General features: G+C 40.4%; 1 protein-coding gene across 1 annotated transcript in view; it reads left to right on the forward strand.

Moving 5' to 3' along the window:
* The window catches only part of PIDD1 (p53-induced death domain protein 1), a 35178-nt gene extending 29594 nt beyond the window's left edge, over nt 1-5584 (forward strand). Inside the window, 1 exon segment of the mRNA XM_034768776.1 lies at nt 4455-5584. The gene's annotated coding sequence lies outside the window, so the exon portion shown is untranslated.
* The last annotated feature ends 416 nt before the right edge of the window (nt 5585-6000 follow it).

Here is a 6000-nt window from a genome sequence, read left to right on the forward strand (position 1 = left end):
ATGAAGAATCATAGGCTTTCACAAGCTTTGTAGATTTGTCCAACCAAACTTTTTTTTGAACCGCACGTTTCTACCTCCATCGGTTGTAACGCACTTCCGTTGTTTCCATTGCAGGTTGTATTGAGAAAGTGACTTTTCAACTTCTTTGAAAATCTCTTCACCTGTGGTTGTTCCATGCATACTATGCACAGAAGCTAGTTCTTCTGTAATTTCAAAATTACTACAGAGCCAGCGAATAAACAACAGCAGCTGCAACGGAAACATCGGTTGACTCGTGAAGTGTGAGGGAAAACCATTCAAACTTCTTAGCCTTTTCATTCAGCTGGAAAATTATATTACTGCTAATGTCCTCGAATCTGCGAGCAACTGTGTTCGCTGAAAGACTAATTGTCTTAAATAAATCTACTTTTTCTGGGCATATTTCTTCGGCTGCTTGAATCATACATATTTTAACTAGCTCACCATCAGTAAATGGTTTTCCTTCTTTTGCTAATAGGTGTGCCACTTGGAAGCTGGCTCTTGTTGCAGCTTCATTCTCAGTTTTCTTCTTCTTCAATATAAACTGTTGTGACAATAAGCCACCTTTCATGGATTCTAATTTATCTGAACGTAGCTTTCACATAAATTGAGAGTAGTTTGACAAGTGCTTAGTTTCATAATGTCTACGAATGTTGTATTCTTTTAGCACTGCGATAGTTTCGTTACATATTAAACATAATGCTTTACTACCTGATTCGATAACGAAATAGTCCACACTCCATTGTTCTTTAAACACGCGACATTCAGAATCAACCTTTCTCTTCTGTTCTTTTCCCAACATAATCGCCCCAATAGCAATGGACTAAAACACAACAAATATATGTTTGTCACTAGTCTGACATGCGCTTGCCAGCCGGGGTCCCACCGCGGGCTCCTGCCAACTGGGGTCCCGCCTCCCGATGCGATGTTGGTTGGGGGGCCGGACAAATCGATACGGCGCACGTATTGGAGACCCCTGATGTAGGGCATCACTTAATGTTTGTTGGAACTGATAGTGTTCTGACAACATCCTGAGAGCAGCAACAAATTGTGCTTCCGAATCTCCACTTCCCTGATGTCACTGATGGAACTAATATTACTCTGCTTCATCAGCGGGGTAGGAAAAAATGTTCCTGGTTTGCTGCAGACGTGGCAGTTCAGGGCACAGTTGGAGACAGTAGGTCATACAGCAGTCCATATGCCTTTGAACCCATCATTGTCAGCAAGATTGAAACTCTTTGCATGTCTGAAATGGGGTTGCAAGCAAGAAATTGCTCAAAACGTTCAAGGTTACACTACCCATGATTTCTGGTTTTCATCGAACTCACCAACATTGCCCACAAGAGTTGCCATTTCTCGGCTCTCCTGTTGGACTTCACATTTCCTGAAGGTCTTCTTTCCCACAGTGAAACTTTTTTTTTCTATTTTACTGTACACGAGCTGCACTTACTCTGCCTCTTCTGGCTGTGTCTGCACTACAGAATGCAGAATTCTTCCTGTGGTTGCGCTTGGGCTCCCTCTCTGCTTGCTTCTCCCTCACTGCTTTGTTTGCACAACACCAGCGGTAATTGTAGAACCCTTTATCCTTTGTTCAATTTTATTTGCCTACTTCTCCCTCTCTAGCTAGCTGGCTCTCACAGTTCCAGCAGCAAAAAGCAGCAGTTTGTCACTTTGTGCCTCTGAGTGTAGATGAACTTTTTTCCTTTTGATGATGATGATGATGATTGTCTTCTTCAGGCAAAGGGAGCACTAGACACTCATGGGATAAAAATTCCTCATCACTAATATGTTCTATTTGAACCCAGCACAGAAGGAGATAGACACAGAGGGAGCTGATAAAAGCACAGCTTCCTCTGTGCTGCTCTATTTAGAGCACTTAATTTCAACCATTGTTTGTCATACTCTCCAGTACTGTATTGGTCCTATTGATTCCCAACATTCTGTTTGCTTTTTTGACTGCCGCTGCACATTGAGTGGATGTTTTCAGAGAACTATCCACAAAGACTCCAAGATCTCTTTTTGAGTGGTAACAGCTAATTTAAAACTTAACATTTTGCATGAATAGTTGGGCTTATGTTTTCTAATGTGGATTACTTTGCATTCATCAACATTGAATTTCATCTGCCATTTTGATGCCCAGTCATCCAGTTTTATGAGATCCCTTTTGTAACTCTTCACAGTCTGCTTTGGACTTAAGTATCTTGAGTAATTTTGTATCATCTGCAAAATTTGCCACCTCACTGTATACCACTTTTTCCAGATTATCAGTACAGATCCCTTGGTGACCACTATTTACTTCTCTCCATTCTTAAAACTGACCATTAATTCCTACCCTTTGTTTCCTGTCTTTTAACCAGTTACTGATCCATGAGCGGACCGTCCCTCTTATCCCATAATGGCTTACTTTACTTAAGAGCCTTTGGTGCGGGACCTTGTCAAAGACTTTCTGAAAATCCAAGTACACTATATCCACTGGAGCACCCTTGTTCATATATTTGTTGACCCCTCAAAGAATTCTAATAGGTGAGGCATGATTTCCCTTTACAAAAGCCATGAAACAAACCTTGTTTTATTTTGAGATTTTTTGGATCAGTACATATTTCTCCCTTCTTCACTCCAAACTCTTTGCAAAACTCTCTGTAGTGCTGCAGATTTATCCCATACTCTAACTCTTCAGTAAAACCCCAGCTGAAAACTTCAATAAAACCCAGATTCTCCTCTCTCCCCATCACCTTTCCGTAGGCCCAGTCACATTTGGGGTTCTTTCCTTTCTTTCAACTCTGAAATATTTCAAGAATTTGACATTCCTTTATTTCATGCTAGATTTAAAAAAAAATGAAAACCTACATAATATGCTTTAAAAAAAATCTGTGTTTATCTGACATCTCCTAACCTGTCCCATAGGCCTGGTTACAAGCATAGTGCATGCTCTGAGGCATTTTGTTTATATATACGTCATTCTGATATCTTGTTTTGCTCACTAATGTAGACTTTTAGTCTACATTCCATATTATCTACACAAGGTCGCAACAACTTCTCACACAGTTCTTTCCCACTCACCTCACACATTCCTCGCCTCTACAAATCTCGCGTTATTAGGGTTACAGTTAGCCTAACTCTTGCTAATGAACTGTCGTGCATTGCATCCCCTTCCTGTCAGTTCTTTCTCTGCTTCCACAGTACTGTGACAGACCCAGACCAGTGGGGTACAGGAGTCTGGTAGAGGGCAAATATACTGGTCATTGAATGAGTAGTTTTCTGTTCCCTGAGTGACCAGAGCAGGGGCTGCACTAGAGTAATCAGGAACCTGCTAGAACCAGTTAAGGCAGGCAGGCTAATTAGGACACCTGGAGCCAGTTAAGCTGCTAGAATCAATTAAGGCAGGCTAATCAAGGCACCTGGGTTTTAAAAAGGAGCTCACTTCAGTTTATGGTGCGAGTGTGAGGAGCTGGGAGCAAGAGGCGCAAGGATCTGAGAGTGAGAGGGTGTACTGCTGGAGGACTGAGGAGCACAAGCATTATCAGACACCAGGAGGAAGGTCCTGTGGTGAGACTAAGGAAGGTGTTTGGAGGAGGCCATGGGGAAGTAGCCCAGGGAGTTGTAGCTATCATGCAGCTGTTACAGGAGGCACTATAGACAGCTGCAGTCCACAGGGCCCTGGGCTGGAACCCAGAGTAGAGGGTGGGCCCGGGTCCTCCCCCAAACCTCCCAATTGACCTGGACTGTGGGTTCTCCCAGAGGGGAAGGTCTCTGGGCTGTTCCCCAACCCACATGGTGAATCTTTGAGGCAAGAAAATCCGCCAATAAGTGCAGGACCCACCAAGATAGATGAGGAACTTTGTCACAGTACTAAGTCCTGCTATTACTTGCTTGAGTCATGCTGCAGGGGGAGTGGAATGATGGCAACCATATGGTAGTTACAAGAGTCATCCTGTTGACTTGAAGCAAGATGGTTTGGTGTGCCAGGAGAGGACACTCACTGCCTTTTCTAGCAGAATATGTTTCCAGCTAATGTGTGTTGCTTCCTGCAACATATACCATGGTGCCTGACTATACCTCTTAAATGGTAGACCATCTTCCTTGACTGCAAAGGTGGGAATCTGACTGTTTCTTACAAAAGAGGAAAGAAATTCATTGCACCATCGTTCCCAACTTGTACTATGTGTACAGCACTTGGATGCACTTATCCCTTAGTGTGAACACTATCTTACATGTGATTAATTCGGAGGATTCAGAAGCAGCTTGTTGGCTTCTAGAGCTGTTACAAGTAGAGGAGTAAGATGTCCCACAAGAATATGCTATCTAGAAACAGTGCAACTACTGTGACTCAGCTCTATGTATTTTCAGTTTCAGTAAGTTTAGTAGAGTGTAATTTGTCTTTCGCATATTGAGTGTTTACTATTCAAATATTTTATATTGTTGTTTTTTCCTGACAGGCAACCTACTACATGTATATCCTGGGAAGTGGTTGAAGCAACATGTGCTTGTCTCTTGGCACAAGCTGAAGAGGCAGAAAAAGAAACTTACTCTGTTTGTCTAGCAGAGCAAATGATCTTGGAAGAGTTTGGGAGATGCTTGTCACAGATTCTGCATTCAGAATTTAAGTCCAAAGGGCTGACAGTTGAGTAATGTACAATGTTTTCTAAAACTAATGAGTGTTCACTTTATTGAGCATCACTACATTCTGAGTACTATTATTACTCAGTGGCCTGATTTTGATCTCACACTGACTTAACTTCATTGACTTTAACTCAGTTGATTCTGAATTACAGTGATTTAAGTGAGATCAGAATCAGGACCAAAACATTTAAGAGTCATCTAGAATATTTTATTTATGTTAAAGGATTTTCCATAAAACAACATAATTGCTTTGGGCCAAATTCTGAAGTTTTTACCCAAACAAAATTACCATTGAAATCCAAATAATTTACATGGCTTTGAGAGGAGTTTACCTAAGTAAGATATTTAAGTCAATGATTTTTAGATTAAGCCCCAAAAGAGGCCTGATTTAGGATTAGGCCCCTTTTACTACTATGAAAGCACTTAGTAAAATCAGAAGAGTAGAGAGCTACCTTATAACTTGTAATATACATCTTTTGGTGTTTTCTCCACTTTTCCAGTTTGGGGAATAAAATAAATATTAAAACCAAGATTTTTAGATATGGCCTTCATTTTTGCAGTTGCAATTTTGCTCCCACAAATCTGATAGTTAGATGTGAATGATTGATATTTATATGTGCAGTTCACTACAGCTGCCCAAAAACACCTGCAGAAATGGAGATTGGATGGAGGCGCAGCTGAAAACTAGGGCCTCAAAGTTTTCTCTAGACCTATCTCTACACCTGCTCTTCCAATTACAATGAGTAGAGCTGCACTACTTTAAAAAGGATTAAACAGTCACTGGCCATTTTTGTGGGAGTTTTGTGAATATTTGGTTTTGGTCCATATATACTGTACCTGTCAATATTCAATCTACCTGCTGATAACTGTATTTTGAAGGTGTTCACATTTTTGCATCCTCACTTAGGTCCATCTTTATTCACACAATAAATACTTAATCAATTTATTTCCAAGTTTTATATGTTATCACAAATACTAATGTTCTAAAAACCCTCCCACACTGCTCTATACTGAAGTTTGATATGACAGAGCAGTGTTTTTTATTTCATTTGTTTTTTCCTATTTCTCATAGTATTCTTCCACTATGTCCCTGGTCCTGCGAAACATTTAAATATGGGCTTAAATTTAATCACCTGGGTAATCCCATCACCTTCAATAAGGACTATTCACATGAATAAAATTAAGCAAGTTAAGTGCTTTGCTGGATGGCAGCCTAAATCTTCTCTCCAATGTCATTGTTTTTATTTAATATAACTTTGTTGTGAACCCTATGTATAAAAAAGCAAATAAAACATAAGAGGTATTGTATGCTTCAGAACTTATTTTTGACAATCAGTAGCTTCTACTGCTTATAGGTAATTT

This window comes from Trachemys scripta, chromosome 4, assembly GCF_013100865.1.
Source record: "Trachemys scripta elegans isolate TJP31775 chromosome 4, CAS_Tse_1.0, whole genome shotgun sequence".
In the NCBI taxonomy this organism is placed as follows: domain Eukaryota; kingdom Metazoa; phylum Chordata; order Testudines; family Emydidae; genus Trachemys; species Trachemys scripta.